The 19,187-nt window shown below is 46.6% G+C and overlaps 1 protein-coding gene across 1 annotated transcript in view; it reads left to right on the forward strand.

The window, feature by feature from the left end:
* Positions 1–4,890: 4,890 nt before the first annotated feature.
* LOC146863230 (uncharacterized) overlaps positions 4,891–19,187 on the forward strand; it is a 222,236-nt gene continuing 207,939 nt past the window's right edge. Inside the window, exons 1-2 of the mRNA XM_085643158.1 lie at positions 4,891–4,956; positions 12,295–12,416. The gene's annotated coding sequence lies outside the window, so the exon portion shown is untranslated. The remainder of the gene's footprint in view (positions 4,957–12,294; positions 12,417–19,187) is intronic.

The following is a 19,187-nucleotide window of genomic DNA, read 5'->3' on the forward strand; positions in this document are numbered from 1 at the left end:
AATCTGGAGTTCACAAGCCCCTGCATCAGGAGTTTCCTGGACTGGAGCGGGAGTAGATGTAAAATCTTTTGAGCCATCTTTATCAGGCCGAAACAGGTTCCCGCCGTTTTTCTCGCCTGAGTTTTGAAACTTAGATTCTGGTCAAGCCATATCCCTAAGCTCTTGACTTCGGATTTGGGAATCGGTGGCATTCCCATGCATGGTGGCCAAGGAAGGGATATGGGGATTTTGTTGGAGGTTCCCAAGAGGAGTATTTCAGATTTCTCCCCATTCAGTTTTAACCTGGATTCGCACATCCATTGATGCACCTTCTCCAGGCAACTGCTCAGATTGGACAAGGCGTTGTCTGGTTGGTTAAGGGAGACGACGAGCTGAGTGTCGTCAGCATACATTATTGATTTAATGCCAAATGGCTTGACAACATCCTCAAGGGGAGCCATGTAGACATTAAAAAGTGTGGGGCTCAGGGAGGATCCCTGAGGCACACCACACTTAAGAGACTGAGCATTAGAGACGGAATACCCGTCAACAACTTGAAAGGACCTGTCTTTGAGAAAGGATGAGATCCAGGCCAAAGCGGAATCCGCCACTCTTATCAGACCAAGGCGCTGGACAAGGGTTGCATGGTCCACCGTGTCGAAGGCGGCACTCAGGTCGAGGAGGATCACTGCCACTGATCCTCCTGCGTCCATTATGCCCCTAGCTTCTTCGACCACGGCTAACAATGCGGTGTCAGTCCCTTGTCCTGGTCTAAAGCCTGTCTGGGACATGCGGAGAAGATGATTGGTCTCTAAAAATTCCGAAAGTTGTTGGTTTGCTACTCGTTCGGCTATTTTACTCATAGCCGGTAGCAATGAGATCGGTCTAAAATTAGAAGGATCTGTGGGATCTAAGTGCGGTTTTTTTATGAGAGCCTTGACTGTGGCTTTTTTCCAGTTCGCCGGGACTATACCATTTTTAAAGGAGGCGTTGATCAGATTGGTAAAAAGGGGGGCAATAGTGGGAGCAACTAGCTTCAATTTACTAATGGGGGCTGGGTCTGATGGGGAACCACTTTTGACTTTCTGTAGAACGTTAAGAAACGTTTCAATGGAGATTTGGAAGAAAAAGGTTAATCTCGGGGTGTCTTGAAGGGGAGAGGAACCAAAGCCTGCTTGTGCGGTAGAAGGAGCTGGAAGGGAGGTCAGGATTTTAGCAATTTTTGCCGAAAAGAAATCTGCCATTTGGTTACATTTTGCCCCATCCAAGTCTGGGGATGATGGAGGGTCTTGTATTTTGGTGAGGAGTTTCACTATTCGATAGGTCTCTTTCGCGGAATTAGCAGCTGAGGCTATTTGCTCCTCAAAGTAGGAGGCATGCGCAGTATTTAATGCGTTTTTATAAAGCCTAATATGGGTTCTATAATCGTTTTTATCACCTGTGTTCCAGTTCTTTCTCCATTGGCGTTCAAGCCTTTTGCCCTTCCTTCTTATTTCGCGTAGTTCTTCAGAGAACCATGGTAATTTGGACGATTTCCTACTGGATGGGAGAGTTTTAAGTGGTAAGACTGAGTCGAGGGAGTCATTTATCCAGTTATGAAGTTGGATTTCAGCTGACGAGGGGTTAGGGTCTACTATAGGTAGAGTGGAAGTCAGAGCGTGATCCCATAGGATTGTGTCCAGTTTTTTCCAGGGACGAGAAGGGACTCGGGGAAGGGGGGTGTCAGACGGTTTACCTGGAGGTTGAAGTTTAAAAGGGACCAAAAAGTGGTCTGACCAGGGAAGGGGCAGAGGGGTTTGTACGGAGAGTTTGGAAAGGTTGGAAAAGATGGGGTCCAGTAGCCGTCCTTTCGTATGGGTGGGTTCATTGTTGAGTAGTTGAAGATTAAGGGAAGCCAAATCGGCTTGTAAGTCAGTGGCGAGTTTGTTGCCTTGATCATTGAAGTGGAGATTTAAGTCTCCGAGGATTGTGAAGTTTGGGGTCACACAAGCAAAAGAAGAGATGGCGTCCATGAGTGAGTCTATGAAACACCCTACCTGTCCCGGAGGGCGGTAGATTAGGGCCCCAGAAAGTGTCGTAGATGGCGGCAGGTGAAGAGAGAACAGAACATTTTCACTATCTAAAATGGGGCTATCTTTAAACTGGCATGAGAGATTGTCACGATAAATAATCGCAATACCCCCTCCAATACCCTTCGGTCTATTTAGGGTTTTAATGAGGTATCCGGGAGGAAGTGCTTGATTGATGTCCGTATCCGTGCTAGGGGAAAGCCACGTTTCTGTTAAGAACAGGACGTCTAAGTCCGACTCTGATAGTAATAGGTGAATTTCTGTCTGGTGCTTTGGGAGTGACCTACAATTAAGCAGGGCCATCTCAATATATACTGGTTCGGGTTGGGGGATGGGGATAACCTGTAGTCGCAGTTTGGGCAGCCAATAGGATCGGTTTCCAGAATGATAGTTCCATTACATCTGGTGTTTAATGGTTCCCTGAGCTGGTACAGAGTATATAGTGAATAGTTCAATCGAGGGCAGGTATGACCAGCCTGGGGTATGGGCTCAGGGCTCGGTCTGGCGCGGACGGGCGCAGACGGGCTTACCTTAGGCGCGCCTTCGGCGCGCCATCGGCGCGCCCGCTGCGCTCGTCCGCTGCGCTTCCTGGCGAGGCACATAATTTATAATGGAGAGAAGAGGCGTCAAGGGGGCGTGGCCACCTGAGGTGGGCGTGTCTCTCGTCGCGCCTCGCCCTCGAGAATGGCGGTGGGAGAGTGACAAGCGTTGCAGCGATGAGCTCGCTGTTCGTGGACTGCGAAGTGCAAGAGGTGAATATTTTAAAAACAGAGTATCACACACAAGATTTTTAAAAAGAAATGTCTCAATCACTCCCGGCTTCCGCCTCAGGAGTCTCGTGGGTCTTAGTGTCGCGCTTTCCAGCTGCGCGCACTATTTATACTGTTATCAGGGGGCGTGGCCACCTGAGGTGGGCGTGTCTCTCGTCGCGCCTCGCCCTCGAGAATGGCGGTGGGAGAGTGACAAGCGTTGCAGCGATGAGCTCGCTGTTCGTGGACTGCGAAGTGCAAGAGGTGAATATTTTAAAAAACAGAGTATCACACACAAGATTTTTAAAAAGAAATGTCTCAATCACTCCCGGCTTCCGCCTCAGGAGTCTCGTGGGTCTTAGTGTCGCGCTTTCCAGCTGCGCGCACTATTTATACTATTATCAGGGGGCGTGGCCACCTGAGGTGGGCGTGTCTCTCGTCGCGCCTCGCCCTCGAGAATGGCGGTGGGAGAGTGACAAGCGTTGCAGCGATGAGCTCGCTGTTCGTGGACTGCGAAGTGCAAGAGGTGAATATTTTAAAAAACAGAGTATCACACACAAGATTTTTAAAAAGAAATGTCTCAATCACTCCCGGCTTCCGCCTCAGGAGTCTCGTGGGTCTTAGTGTCGCGCTTTCCAGCTGCGCGCACTATTTATACTATTATCAGGGGGCGTGGCCACCTGAGGTGGGCGTGTCTCTCGTCGCACCTCGCCCTCGAGAATGGCGGTGGGAGAGTGACAAGCGTTGCAGCGATGAGCTCGCTGTTCGTGGACTGCGAAGTGCAAGAGGTGAATATTTTAAAAAACAGAGTATCACACACAAGATTTTTAAAAAGAAATGTCTCAATCACTCCCGGCTTCCGCCTCAGGAGTCTCGTGGGTCCTAGACCAACCCAATCCACCAATGCACTCTTTTAAAAAAGCTATGAGTATTAAAGACCATGTGCTCCATTCATTTTTGGAAGACGCTAAGGAACCTACAATTCAATCACTCTGGAACCTACAACCAGTTAAAGGGCATTTTAAATGTGGATATTGTAAGGCATGCAACACCACAATTGCCACCAAGAAGTTTGTCTACAAAGAACACACAATTGCTCTTAATTCTTTCACTAACTGCAATTCCATGAACGTCATCTATGGCATAATCTGCCCATGTGGGTTACTCTATTTAGGGCAGACCCAACAGAAGGTTAAGTCAAGGATACTACAGCACCACAGCAGGATTCAGTGCTCTGTTGCGGGGGCAACCCTAGTGGAACACTGTGGGTCGATGCAACAAAACCCAGACGATCTGCAGTGGGTGGTACTGGAAAAAGCGGATCTGGGACCAAGAGGCGGAAACATCTCCGCCATCCTAAATGTTAGGGAATCCAAATGGATGGAACGTTTGGATACAATTGCCAACGGGTTGAATGAACTTGATTGTAGTAATGCCCAAATGGCATGCCTTTTCACCTAATGTTGCCCACTTACCTTCTGTGTTCTTTCTCCTTAACACTATGATCAATGATTTTGCCTTTTCCATTGTTTTTCCTGTTATGATTGATTCCTATTTTCCCAAATTTTGACCATATACAACAAATGTACTGTATATCATTGATATTCCTATTTTCCCTCGATTGCTATCTTCAGGATAAGTAATTCTGTGGTGCAAGCGTTAGGCTTTCACTCATACACCATTGATCTCCCTTTCGAAGTCACTAGTCTTGAGGATAAGTAATTCTGTGGTGCAAACGTTGGGCTTTCATATATACACCATTGATCTTTTTAACATCACCAGTTATTCGTGATAACCATTTGTTGATGTTTACCTTTAAAATGGTTAAATTTTGAATGAAACTGCAATTCTAATTTGTAGGTTAATTTGACATACTGACCAATAGTGCCACAATTCTATATTCCATTAGTACATAAGAAAACCCCCTCCCCTCCCCGCCTACCCATTCTGACATAGATGCATTATATTCAACACTGTGTCCGGGTTTTTTATATCCATTCCGAGTCTTTCTTCTGTTCGTATTGTTTACGTGCAGACCGGCATTTAGCTGCAGCACCACACTGGGGATCACGTGTAGTTTTCCTCCGCTCCTTTATAGACAACTGCTAGCGATGACGGCGCGCTCTTGCTCTTTAGTGTGAAGAAGCTGCGACACCAGGGTGAGTGCTCATAACTTGGTCTCCATTATCTGGAAGATTATTTTTAACACTCGAGCGCTGCAACGCCCTTCCCGTTTAACGTTGGGTTTTTTCTCCGTTTTTTCCCTGCTTCCCCGTTCGATGGGGCGCTTTAATAACTTTGTGTGATTAACCCTTTTGATATTCCCCAATGACAGCATGTTTCCACTGACTCCACCGCCTTATTTAGTAGGGTTGCATCCGCAGCATATTTTTATATGTTTCTAAATATATTCTAAAAATATTTTAATTTGTTAGTATTTCCTCATTGTTTACTGGCATATTCGTTTTCGTTTTCAAGCATACGTTCATTTTCCATACAGCAATGCATGGTGCTAGTCCCCATGTCACACTTATTTTCGAAAGGAGGATTAGGCACACGCCATATGAATTCTATGTTAGTCCACCTGTACTCATGGTGATTTTTCAATTGTGGTTCTTTCACTTTGCTTCCATTCCGTTTGAGCACATCGGATTTCTTTCATTATTCTCTTGAAAACCAGGCGTACTTTTAATCTTGAATTGATTGCCAGCACGGCCCTTTTTATCTTTGAGTTATATTGCGCATTAACACACCATGGTTTTTCTGAATAGCTACTGTATTTTCATTAATACCAGTCAGAATCACTTCCTCTTGCTAACACGATCTATCTATTGTATGAGTTGTTTTTCCACATGGCGACTCGGTCCTTGGCACTGATTTTATGCTCCTTCTTTTCCTTCAATTTTAGATTCATTCCCCAATTTGAAACCTTTTTGATTAAGTAATTATGCTTTAAAACGTTGGTCTGCTGACCACGTCTTCCCCAGCAGGATTTCGACTGCTTGGGATTGAATTACCCATGGGATTACATGTATTTGAATGAGTAAGTTGGCTTTACCTTCCCTTTCTTGGTTTTCAGGACCTCAATTGTTTGGAGGCCACTCTGACCGACACCTTATTTTTACAGGTGTCTACCACTCTCTCCATCGCATATTTTGGAGGTTATGTACCCCATTTTCTTAGACGACTTCGTGCGCCTTTGAAGCACTGCCTGCATAGGCAGATACGGTAATTATATATTAACCAACTTCCCGCTTTCAAATTGTCTTGATTTTAATTCTCTCCTTAGATTTGACAACCCAACTTTTATTTTGCTTCTAGGTGCCCTCTCCCCTCCACTAGCACTCTTGTCCTGAGGAAGACCCCATTAGTAAGGTTCTGACCAACACCTACATAATTCCAGGGGTCGAAAAGTCGACACATCAATGACGCCAGTAACGCCAACAGCGCATGTTGCACTGTGACTTCTATACTACATGGCTGTTGATTTTTCTTGAAGTGTACTGTGATATGAACCATGTATAAAATGTGTGGCATGAAATAATATGCATAACAATTTGATTGTTCAACAATTGTAAATAATATCCGCCACTGACCTCACAACCTCGCACAACTCACTGCCCTTCTCCTTACTATCCAACGGGCACACCTAATGATGTTCTTTGAATGTGTTTTGGTATATTGTGATCTTAAAAATTAGCAACAGGTGTTCAGTGTGATTAAACAACACTTGAACATTTCTCCAAAAAGTTTTGTTATTGTGTGAATATACTGTTCTTTTGATTGATAGATTTGGGCTGGGAACATTTTGTTCCATACTGCAAGCCCACTAGTAGCATTTGAATTACCAGACCTGGCACACTCAGTGCACTTTACTAGGGACCTACTGGTAAAACAAATATGCCAATCATTGATAACCAATTACAATAACAATTTACACAGGGAGCACTTGCACTTTGGCACTGATCAGCAGTGGCAAAAGTGACAAAAGCATCTAAAGGAGCAAAAAGAAATCCAGCACAGTGTCAAAAATACAGGATGTAGAGACAAAAAGTCATGGGAAACCACACCAAGGATGGCAGGTCAAACACGTGTCCTCTCCAGCTGAAAAGTGGGGAGAACTACCCACCCTCTTGGGAGTTCTCATCACTAAGGCAGAAGAACCTGGACAGACCATCAGCATTGGCGTATTCTGTACCAGGACGGCGTTCCACCATAAAGTCCATTCCCTGTAGGGAGATGGACCACCTCAAACGTTTTGGGTTCTCACCCCTCATCTGCATTAACCATCTGAGGGGCCTGTGGTCTGTCTGAACCCGGAAGTGAGTCCTAAACAAGTAGGGCATTAGCTTCTTCAGCACCCAGACCACAGCAAAAACTTCCCTTTCAATTGCACTCCACCTCTGTTCCCTGGGAAGTAGCCTCCTACTAATGAAAGCTATGGGTTGGTCCAATCCCTCGTCATTAAATTGTGAGAGTACTGCTCCCACTCCATGCTCTGAAGCATCTGTCTGCACCAGACACTCTTTGGAGAAATCAGGTGCCTTGAGCACGGGTGCCGTGCACATGGCTGCTTTCAGGGCATCAAACGCGGTCTGGCAGGCATCGGTCCAGATCACATTCTTGGGCTGCTTCCTTGAAGTCAGCTCTGTCACGGGGGCAACAATGGTGCCATATCCCTCGACAAACCATCAGTAATACCCTGTGAGACCTAAGAAGGCTCTCACCTCTGTCTGAGTCTTAGGGGGCTCCCAAGCCAGAATGGTATCAATCTTTGCTTGTAGGGGCATCACCTGGCCGCTCCCTACATGGTGTCCCAAGTACACTACAGATCCCTGCCCTATCTGGCACTTCATGGCCTTGATAGTGAGGCCTGCCCTTTGCAGAGCCTTCAACACTCCACAGAGGTGTTGCAAATGCTCTTCCCAATTGGAGCTGAACACAACAATGTCATCCAAGTAAGCAGGGCTGAATTCCTCCAGACCGGACAGTACCCGGTTGACCAGTCTCTGGAAGGTGGCCAGGGCGGTCTTCAACCTAAAGGGCATGACACAGAACTGGAAGTGCCCCTCTGGTTTTGAAAATGCTGACCTTTCTTTAGCCTTCTCAGTTAAGGCAATCTGCCAGTACCCAGATGTTAAATCAAACGTACTGAGGTACTGGGCAGCGCCCAACCGATCCACAAGCTCATCATCTTTGGGGATGGGGTGTGCGTCAGTCTTGGTGACCACATTGAGCACACAGTAGTCCACACAAAACCAAAGATTTGGAGTGGCACTGGGTGCAGCAGCTTTTGGTACTAAGACCACTGGGCTAGCCCATGGACTGCTGGAGGGCTCAATTACCCCTAGCGCCAACATCTTGGAAACTTCTTCCTTGATGCTGGCCCTGACCTTGTCAGCTACCCTGTAAAATTTCTGTTACACAGGCAGACTGTCCCCCAGTGTCCACATAATAAATGCACCAATCAGTGACTCCTGGCGTCAGGGAGAACAGGGAGGCAAACTGACCCAACACATGGCAACAGTCCCTCTGCTGTTCTGGGGTCAGGGTATGCGAGAGGTTCACCCCATAGACGGACCCATCCTGCTCCTCTGCTGACAGGCGGTCAGGAAGAGGGTCACTTTCCTCCTCCATCCCATCATCTGTAGCAACGAGCATTGTCACATCAGACCTCTCACAGTGTGGTTTGAGGCGGTTCACATGTAGGACCCTCAAAGGGTTCCTGGGAGACTGCAAGTCAACCAGATAGGTTACATCGCTCTTGCGCTCCACCACCTCATATGGCCCAGCCCACTTTTCTTGGAGCGAACAAGGCTCCACTGGCACTATCACCCACATCTTCTGCCAAGGATGAAATTCGACCAGAGTGGCATTCTGGTCATACCATCTTTTCATTTCTTCCTGGCTAGCTTCCACGTTCGCCTGAGAGAGTTTCCTGAAGCGCTGAGTCTGGTTGCGGAAGGCCAGCATATAGCTGAACACATCCTGGGGGGTCTTACTAGGGGACATCTCCCAACCCTCCTTCACCAGACTCAGAGGTCCTCTCACAGGGTGACCGTACAGGAGTCCAAAGGGACAGAACGCTAAGGACTTCTGAGGTGCCTCCCTGTAGGCAAACAACAGGCATGGCAAAAAGACGTCCCACTTCTGTCTCATGGGCTCCGCAAGGCCCATTATCATACCTTTCAGCGTTTGTTTGAATCTCTCAACCAACCCATTTCCTTGAGGATGGTATGAAGTGGTGAACTTGTAAGTTAACCCACACTCCTCCCACTAAGACTTCATGTACTTCAACATTAAGTTGGTATCCCGGTCGGAGACCACCTCTCTGGGGAACCCCACACGGGAAAAGATCCCCATCAATGCACGGCCCACCACAGGGGCTATGATTGTCCTGAGAGGGACAGCTTCCGGGTACCTGGTGGCATGGTCCACCAAGACCAAGATAAACTTGTTGCCTAAGGTTGTCTTGGGTTCAAATGGCCCCACAATATCAATGCCCACCCACTGAAAAGGGATGCTCACCACGGGAAAGGGTTGGAGGGGAGCCTTACACTTCCCTCCACTCTTGCCACTTGCCCGGCAAGTCTGGCAAATCCTGAAGTGTGTACTGATGTGCTTCCTCATTTGGGGTCAGAAAAAGTGGGTGGCAAGCCTCTGAAAGGTCTTGTTGCACCCCAAATGTCCTGCGAGAGGCACGTCATGAGCCAGACCCAGTAGGAAGGTCCTGAAGCTCTCGGGTACCACCAGCACACGGGCTGCACCGGGCTCAGCAACCTTAGACTGACTATAGAGTAATCCATCTTCCCAGTAAATTAGATGAGTCTTGGACTCGCCACCTGCCGCCTGGTCTGCAGCCTGTTGCTGCATATCACTGAGAGAAGGGCATTCCATCTGTGCCTCGCAGAACTCCCTCCTGGAGGGACCTCCTTCCTGCTGCCAATGGGTCAGCTCACGCAGGTCTACCAGTTCGACTACCTGTTCCCCTGTAGGTTCCAGGGCATCCCCTCAGGTTCTGCTTCCTCCAGGACCGTGGGAACGACTGGGGCTGGTTTCCCATGCTCCCTGCCACTCCTCTTCCTTTCAGGTACCTTGGCCACTGTTTCAGGCTCCAGGTCCTCTTGATTACCCCTACTGGCTGCTATTGACCAAGGAGTCACACAGACCCACTCAGGCAGTCCCAACATCTCCAAATGAGCCTGGCGTTCCCCCTCTCTGAGACCCCCCATTCAAAGGGAACAAGTGCCACCTTGCAGAGGCACACAGAGTTGTCTGCTGCACCCACAGGGTGAAGTGCATTGGGAATGACCTGCTCCTCAGACACCCAGTAACACCTAACAGATGTCACGCTGGCTCCTGTGTCTCTCAGAGCCTCCACCCTCCTCCCTTTGATGGTCACCCACTGCCTGTATATTTTTGTGTTCTCAGGGAGGTAGGACTCCTGGACCATCTCTCTGTCTCCTAAAGAGACAAGGGCCATAACTGCTTGCTCCTCCCCTTCACTGGAAACTAATTCCTCCCCCAAAGCTACACTCACTAAACCCAGTGACTGTGCACCAGTGGGTGCTTAGGACTTCTTGGTGCACTTGGGGGCAATGTGGCCCTTCTCACCACAGGGGAACACCTGGGGGGAACCTGGAAGTTACGCCTGCCCTTAGGGGGCTGCGATGTCTTAGGCTGCGGGGGCTGAGACTCCTTTCCCTTTGAACTGTTTTGGGGCCCTTTAGAGAACTCCTTTTGGTTACCTTTGTCCCCCCCACTCTTCTGCTGGGGACCCTGCCCACCTTTGGCTGTGGTACCCACAATCCCTTTGTGGACCCTGGTGCTGGTCCAGCGGTCCGCCTCCTTAGCAAGCTCACTGGGATCAGTTAACTTACTGTCCAAAAGATGGGGGTGCAGCTCTGGAATACATAGACTGCTCAAGTTCTCCCAACTAATTAGATGGCACGACCCTACATAATCAGTTACTTTGCTGGCCTTTATCTAACCTTCCAGTGCACACGTGTACAACCTCACACATTCAACCCAAGTGTCTTAATCATGCTTCTTGAAATTCCTGAACCTCACTCTGTACTGTTCTGGGGTGAGCCCATAATTGAGGTATAAGGCCTCCTTCATATTGCAGGAAGTCTCTCCTGAGAAGAGCAGGAGGAGAACCTGAGGATCAGAGAGCATGAGTAGGAAGTTTTGAAACTGAAGAACCAGGCCAGGGCAGAGGAGAGGAGAGCAAGAGCGCTCTCGCCCTGGAAAAAAAGAAATAGCTTTTGGCTCATGAGTTGAGCATGAGGGAACTGGACATCAAGGCCTAACAACTGGAGTCCATTTCAAAGGGTGGCAGCGCACAGCCATAGCATGGGGGTAAAGTGTACATACCCAAGGATTTAGTGCAGAATTTCCAGAAAGGAGAGGATATTTATGCATAGTTTGAATCGTATGAGCTTGCATTGAGAATGAATGAGGTGCCTGAAAAGAACTGGGGGGCGGACGGAATAAAGAAAGAGAAAAACAATTTCAGTTGCAGGCGTCCGAAGAACTGATAATCCAGATCCTTTGTCGGAAGTCCTTTCTCATCCCTGAATGTTGTCTTGTCTGAATCTGCCCCAGTCAGTATGGAATTCAGCTCTCTGTATAACAGTGACAGATGAGTGTAGTGTTGTAGGGGAGTGTCCATAGCCCTATCCCCCTTCCTATGGTTACTGCTTCTCTCACATGATCACATCAGAATTTCCTCTTTTCCACAAATTAACAGTTCACATCTTGGAGAGTCTGGTGTGGTATGTTGTTTTCGAACCCCTAAAATAGGTTTGCTCAGCATGATTAGTTTGAGGGACCTTACAGCGCATCCCACTTTCTTTGCATTGCACCCAATGAAGCCTGTTCATTTATTCAAGGCTTTTCACAATGTTTAGTCCTTGTGAAACTTCTTTATTCTAAATGATTCATCTATAGTCCCCAAAAGGGCAGCGAAAAAAACAAACTCTGGTGATATTATCAAGAAACGGCGTTAAAATTATCGCCGCTTTAGCGGCAGAAAACTGCCGCTAAAGCGCCGATAATGGGCATGATAATATGCCCTGGAGAATTCCAATAGAAGCCCATGCTCTGGTGTCAACATGGGCTTCTATGGGAATTCTCTGCGGCATATTATCAAGCCCATTATCGCCGCTTTGGCGGTAGTTTTCTGCTGCTAAAGCGGCGATAATTTTAACGCAGTGCTTGATAATATGCCCCTATGTTCTGAAGTCAACATATACTTTAAATCCACTGCTTATTTCTCAAATTACTCAGGTTGCTCAGCGATTCATTATATTAAACAAGATTCTTTATTCTTTCATTCTGGTTTAACTGCGTTAACAATAAGGGCCCTCTCGGGATATCTGAAGCAAGGGACAGGAATTGCTTTTCCCCAATTTTTCTACGTGTGCGTGCATTACCGTATTTCAACAGAACAGTTTTCGGTTGTGGAATTCTTGTTCCTTTTTTTGTCTTTTCAGGTTGCCATAATTGAGTTGCCGCTTCTAACAAGCCTGGATGTCGCCCAGGATGAAGTGGAAAATCGGGATGCAAAAAAGTCCTCAAAATCCAAATTAGGATCCCAGTCTGCTCCTTCCTTCAGGTGAGCTGGACAAATAACAAGTGGTGAGTCTTACCGTGGACATGGTTTTTATAACCAGGCACACCCAATGTGGCTGACATTCTCGTGGGATCTTGACGTCTCACCGGAATTCTGGCTTAATTGCTGAAGAGCCCACAAGGTGTCCATGTATGTGCCTACCTCCTGCCTCTACTCAAAATGCTCTGTGGGGCTGCTGTATGTTTTTGCCAAAACATGGGAGAATTATGGCAGAATTCATTCATCTCCTTACCCCTCCCACTACTTGCCACCCTACACTATGGACCCGATTTACGAAGGTCCTCACTCGTGGCAGAACCTCCATACTGCAGTTACCCATTGCGGAAGTTTCGCCAGGAGTCCGGGGTCACTGGCATGAGTGCAGCTCCCTTGCCACGACTGGGGGGTCTCCGCCATGAGTGCAGAGGCCCTTTGTGAATATGCCCCTGTGTGTCCTTCTGGGGGAGGGTGCTCTTGCGATGCACTATAATGTGTGTTGCCGTGGGCACCTTCGGCACATACTTGAGCTCTCAATTGGACAGTCTCTAATATAACCTTCATTAGTTGCCTTCGGATGTGTACTGTCAGCCTGATAATCATCAAAAGGATGTGAAGAACATAGTTCAAGTCATTCCATCAATCCTGTAGCAAGGCTTCCAGTGCCTGCCCCAGGGTCAAGTCTGAAACTGAAATATCTTAGCAACTAATACTCCCGGCATGAAGCAAAAATCTACATCAAACACAAGCACCCATGTGCAGGAACATATTGAGGATTACTTATTATAATGTCCACAGTCTGGAGCGGTGAAGACACCTAGATTACTAGGTCACCACCAGGTTCAAAAAGTCCTTAAATCTGCCAGCCCTAAGTGACTGATATATTATTAAATAAAGCACACAAATGTTGGTGAAACATGGATAGAATTTCATCCCATTGTTTTCACCCACTGTGCCACTATAAACAGAGGTCCTTCTCATGCAAATAAGCACTGACCCTGCTTCCCATGAAAACAGTACATCCTGAACTGCTGGACAAGGCCGCGCCACTAAAGAAGACATGCCATTCCCGCCTGCTTTCAGAGAGATCTCAGTGTTTAATAGCCTCGCTCCTGTGGCACAGCAAGCAAGTGAACACCCGGACACCCTTAGGGCATTATATCAAACATGCACAAGTGTTTGAGTAATTTTTCAAGTTGTGGAAACCACTGGCTATTACACTGGCCCCTATATTTTTGCTCACTGTGCCACTCTAGAGAGAGGCCTGCCTAATGCAAATCAGTATTTACCCAGCTACTCATGGGAATATTTCATTATGAAGTACCGGGCAAAGCATTCTCCTGTAGGCCTTGAGTATGCTCATTCGTGAGGCATAGATTAGATCCTGTGCCACAGTGAGCAAGGTACCCATGTCTGAGCATACTCTTACCTACTTAGAGTGTTATATCAAACACATATCAGTTGATGGGCAGAATGCTTGCAAAGAGTCCAAAAGGCATAAATCACCTTGGGTAGCATTCCACCACATATGCTTTCACCCAGTGTGCCACCCTGGACAGAAGGCTGCCTTATGCAAATCAGTACAGACCTTGCTCCACATGGAAACAGGTCATCCTGAACTGCCTAGCAAGACCCCCTACTGTAGGCAAAGCAATTAATCCCAGACTGATTTCATTGAGTAAGTACAGCATGGAATCTGCGGGTAATGAATGTCGGCTGCCCAGCAGGTCAACCGTCACTGTGATCTGACAGCCGAAGCCGGAAAGGCTCTCGGTTCAAAGACTTCCACCAGCAGACCCAACAGAATTCCATGCCAGAAACCCCTTACTGCTTAATGGGATGGAGAAGCAAAGTCCAATGATTTTGCCAGATACCACGCATCCACCAACTTCTCAATGGTCTCCTATATATTTTCTAGATCTCTACAGGCGAAGTAATGTCTTGATTTGAATTGTACATTCCTGGTGCTAATTGGGTGACTAAGAAACCTCAAAAATATAACTTTTCCAGAATTCTCAAAATAATTTTTGAAAGTTATCTTCCTCTTCTGCCCCCTAAAAGCAGCTTAACTGTGACTAAGGTGTTTCTTCGGTTTAGCACAGTTTGGCAGGAACAGAAATGTAAAGGTTTTCACCAATTTAAAAGTGCAGGTGGTGGAAATGAAAGGGCGCTCCACTGGGGCTCCTGTTAGTGGTGGACACATTACAACAGATGATCCACAGTGAAAGAGAGGACAAAACATATTTGGTTTAATACCTGTACATCCAAGAAAAATTACAGGATGGTGAACGATTTGATTTGTTCTAAATTGTTTGCTGGACGACCTTACATAAGGGGGTCTATGAAATGTATTTTTCTAGCAGGTTGTTGGTATTTAACGCTACTAAAACTAGTTGCAATTGTTCCGTCTTAAACGATAACTTAGGTTTGTGGATCCTGGTATGTGGTGACAGATAACAACAACACATAGAAAGTTAGGAAACATATGCTTTCATATTATGCACAGCTGATGGACTGTTACACCGGGTAACAGACTCCTTCACCGTGAATGATTGTTCCAGAGAGCCTTTGCAGAAAAATTTGGATTTTCGGACTTTTTACAGAATTCTACAATAAATTACAATTTGCTTATTTTCTGTTCTTATAGGAGCGAATCAATTAATCTAGCGGTTCAGAAATGATGAACAGACATGGTTGTATTCCTGGATCTCTTAGTTTTGGTAAACCAGAACTATATAAATTTTTTATATAATTGGGATGCACAAATGTAGCAATCTGCAGCAGCACAAGAAGGCAATTTCACAAGGTACAATTATTGCATTCTATTATTATTGTATTCTAGTGCGTAGCTACCCATAGGTTTTCCCAGCGCTTAGGTGGCAGGCTAGCAAGCTTAAGGAGTGATGCTAGAATTAACCAGGTTTTAGGCTCATTAGCATAAGGGTAGTTTGGAATAACCAGGTTTTCAGCTCCCTGCGGAAGGAGGGTAGGGAGGTACAGAACTGCAGAGACTCCAGGAGGGTGTTCCACAATCTGGGGCCGAGTGAAGAGAAAGAGCGGCCGCCCATCCGGGTGCGTCTAACTCTGGGAACCGTGAACAGCATGAGGCAGAAGGGAGATAAGCAGTGACAAGATTTTGCAGATACAGAGGTCCTGAGTGCGAGTGGGTTTTATTCATATAGCACAGTGCCCTAAAATTAATGCGCCTGTCCACTGTGAGCCAATGGCGGTCGTGAAGAAGGCTGGACATAGCGGAGTATTTGGGGAGTCAGAACAAAAGCTTGGCGGCAGGACTCTGTACCACCTGAAGGCATCTGATCACAGTCTTATCTTCTCCCATATTTAAAATACTACCATAATCTAACCTAGGCAAAATCATGGCCTAGAGGATGGTTCTCTGGGCAGGGAAGGGAAGTTCCCATATGATCTTTTTAAGCCACTAAAGAACTTTCTTGGGGCTTCATGGATAGATTTGAAACTAATCAAGTATCTTCACCTTGTGAGTGGGTTCAGGAAGAGTCCCGAGTGAAGAAGGCCAGTGTTGGGGCCCCAAAGTTGGAGAATCCTGCCCAACACCATTACCTCAGTCTTGTCAATATTATAGCCGTATAGCCCGCCGTAGCGGGCTATACAGGCTATTAAAGGCCCGCTGCAGCGTTAAATGCCCGAGCCGAAGGCGAGGGACTTTAAAAAAGCAGCAGGAATCTACAAGATTTCACTGCGTCAAAACCTTACGCCTGCTTGAAGCAGGCGCAAGGAGTGACGCATTGTAGTCAGAATAGGCCTTAACATGCATTGCTGGAGTTGTGTCATGCTTGCAAATCGACTCCAGCAATGCGTGACTTTTGCACCAACAGATGGGACAGGATTTCTGACGCATCTGTCAATCCTTGCGCCATGATGTGCAGTATTGTAAATACGGCGCATCGGTGGTGGCGCAAGGGTGTCTCAGGGTGGCGCAGGGAAAGTGACGCATCTGTACAGATGCGTCACTTTCTTGTAAATTTGCCCCTTATAAGTTTCCAATAGATTCTCTTCATTCTGCATGACATGCAGGACACACAGAAAGGAAAAGGGTTCAAAGTGTGCACAAGTTTCTAATACACAACATTTATCTCCTACTTCCAGTGCACAGCAGCATGTTTGAGATTACAAGGAATCCACAAAATCTATAATTAAGTTTAGAATGGCATGCATCACCTTCAAGGCCATCCACTTGGCTTAGCCAAAATATCTTGGATCCTCCTTAAAATACATACTGCTGGGCACTACTGCTGTCTACCCTCCCCCCTGCTTTTATCTCTCCCTGGATTATGCACTCTGCTCCTACATGCTGCTGCATCTCCTACTCAACTTCTCCATCTGTCTCTCCACTCGTCCTGATCTCCCTTTCCTGACTAATTGTTCTCTTCAGTGGTACACAATCTAGTACCACCCATTTGATACATGCATTAATCTTAGTTGCCTCTTTTACTTTATCATTTTGACTTATGTTAGACCCGTCATACCCTGTATTTTTACCTTTCACTCCTTGTTTTCAGAATTTTACTTCTGTTGGTCTAAGAAACGGGATTTTGTTCGAAAGGGGGAAAGTCCCACTCAAGCAACAACCACTGTCCTTGCCAGGTTGAACTACAAAGGCCACTAAACTAACCTGTGCTTAACCCTCTGGTAGCTTGGCACAAAGGCAGTCAGGCGTAACATAGAGGCGAAGTGTAAAATGTTTATGCAGCACACTAACAGTAATAAATTGAAAACACAACACAAGAAAAACCCCAAACAATTTAGAAAAATAATACATCAAATTATACCTCAGTGACAAAAATCCACTGTGTAGAACCATAGATATTCAATTAGTGCCTAAAAGCACAAAGCTGACCACACTGGAGCATTAGCTGGATACATAGATCCTGGTTAGTCCTGCTGAAAAAGTTACCTTTTCTCAAAGTCTAGTACAAAGAGTTCTGTTTTCTTCAGAGGAGGCCGCGAGGAGCAGGAAGAGGTTTGCGGATGGTCATTGCTGTAGCACAAAGAGCAGGCCTGGCGTCATGGATGATCATAGCTGTAGTTCGAAAATTCGGTCGAGCGTCACGGACTATCATTGCTGGAACTTTGCGATGGCAGTCACTGCAGGCTGTTGCTGCTGTAGCGCTTAGTGCAGACCTCACGTCGCCAGTCGTCGCAGTAGTGCAAAGAGTCAGATTCACCAGAGCTTTGCGTTGGCAGTCAGCAGAGTCTTGCTGCGAACAGTCTGGTTCATGATCGTAATAGGCCAAAACCTTAGGGTTTCTCACTTTCTTGAAGAGGAGTGCACTCTGATGCCAGCCAAAGGTCCAGGGCCTGGGGAGCCACCTCTTGGGGATCAAAAATTCACTCTAGCAGAGGCTAGCAGGGGTAATGCGGGTCCAGTTCAGCAGGTCAGCTAGGCAGTTGCAAGGAGGCTTCTGGTATGTCCCCGTAGCTCAGAAAAGTAGTAGCCAGCCAACTGACAATTGGAGTATCTCAGGTTAACCTGGGATGAACCAAGCAGGTCTAGTCTTCCTTCTTAGAGAGCAGGGCAGGCCTCAAGCAGCAAATCTTTCCTGTGGGGAACAAGCCAGCCCTCAAGCATCAGGGCAGTACTCTGGGGAACAAGGCAGGTATCAAGCAGCAGGGCAATCATTTAGGAATAGCTGGGCAGTCCTTTGAGGAACAAGGCAGGCAACCCAATGAGGAATAAGACAAGCCTCAAGCAGCTGGGCAGTCTTCTGGTGGACAATGCTGTCCTATTGTAATGTCCCCAGGTCTAGGAGTGAACTGAAAATTTCTTCCAAGGATCTAGTATTTATGCCTGGTGCCAGCCATTAAAGTGGAGGAATCTTCTAGAATACCAGCACAACTGGTTCTTAAAAGTTCTTCCATTCTCCTGTCAATGCACCAAGAAGTCTGGGGTGACAAAAGATTAGTGTCAGGTTCCTTTGTGTTTGTGTGCTAGAGGCAGCCCTTTGAAAAGTAAGTTAGGCAAGAAACAGCTCCACACTAAGTAATTCTGGTAGGATGGCCGGTCCTTCCAACAACTAGTCCCTTTTGGCTCACTGTTTGGGAGGAATACTCAAACCCCACTGGCCTTAGTGCAGTTTAATAACTTTCAATTCGACCTGGCAAATAAACCTTTTGCCAGGCCTAAACCTTCCTAAATAAAACATATACGTTACCCCTAAGCAGTGCTTAGTATGTAAAAAATAAGTGCTTGGAAGCTCGTCAGGAGGCTACTGCAGCTTTCACCTTCCATTGCCCTTGCAGCGCTGCCAATGACAGTAGAAACACACCTACTAACCATCACACTCCTGCAAGTGTGGCACTTCAGACTATTCCAGGCCCACAAAGCTATAAAAATGGCTTAAGTGGCAGGTATTAGTTATTTTTTATTGTATATTGCATTAATAAACAACTGTTTTCATGCTCATCTCAAAATACAACTAATAGCATCACCATGTGGCAGACTGTCTACAGAGAGACGGTATTATCAATTAAGTGCCAATGCAAAGCACCGTAAACACCGGCTCAAAGTAACCACTGCCCCTAAAGTAGGCCCTAGGCAGCCCATATGGCAAGGTACATTGTATTTTCAGAAGTAGGACATGTGTGTTTAGTTTTTACATGTCCTGGTAGGTAAAAATTCCTACATTTGTTTTTTACTACTGTAAGGCCTTTCTCTCCATTGACTAACATTAGCTAGCACTTTATAGTTAATAAGTGCTATCATTTGATTGGGAGCAGATAGGAATGGCAAGTTTG

This window comes from Triturus cristatus, chromosome 2_2 (genome assembly GCF_964204655.1).
Source record: "Triturus cristatus chromosome 2_2, aTriCri1.1, whole genome shotgun sequence".
NCBI classification, from domain to species: Eukaryota; Metazoa; Chordata; class Amphibia; order Caudata; family Salamandridae; genus Triturus; species Triturus cristatus.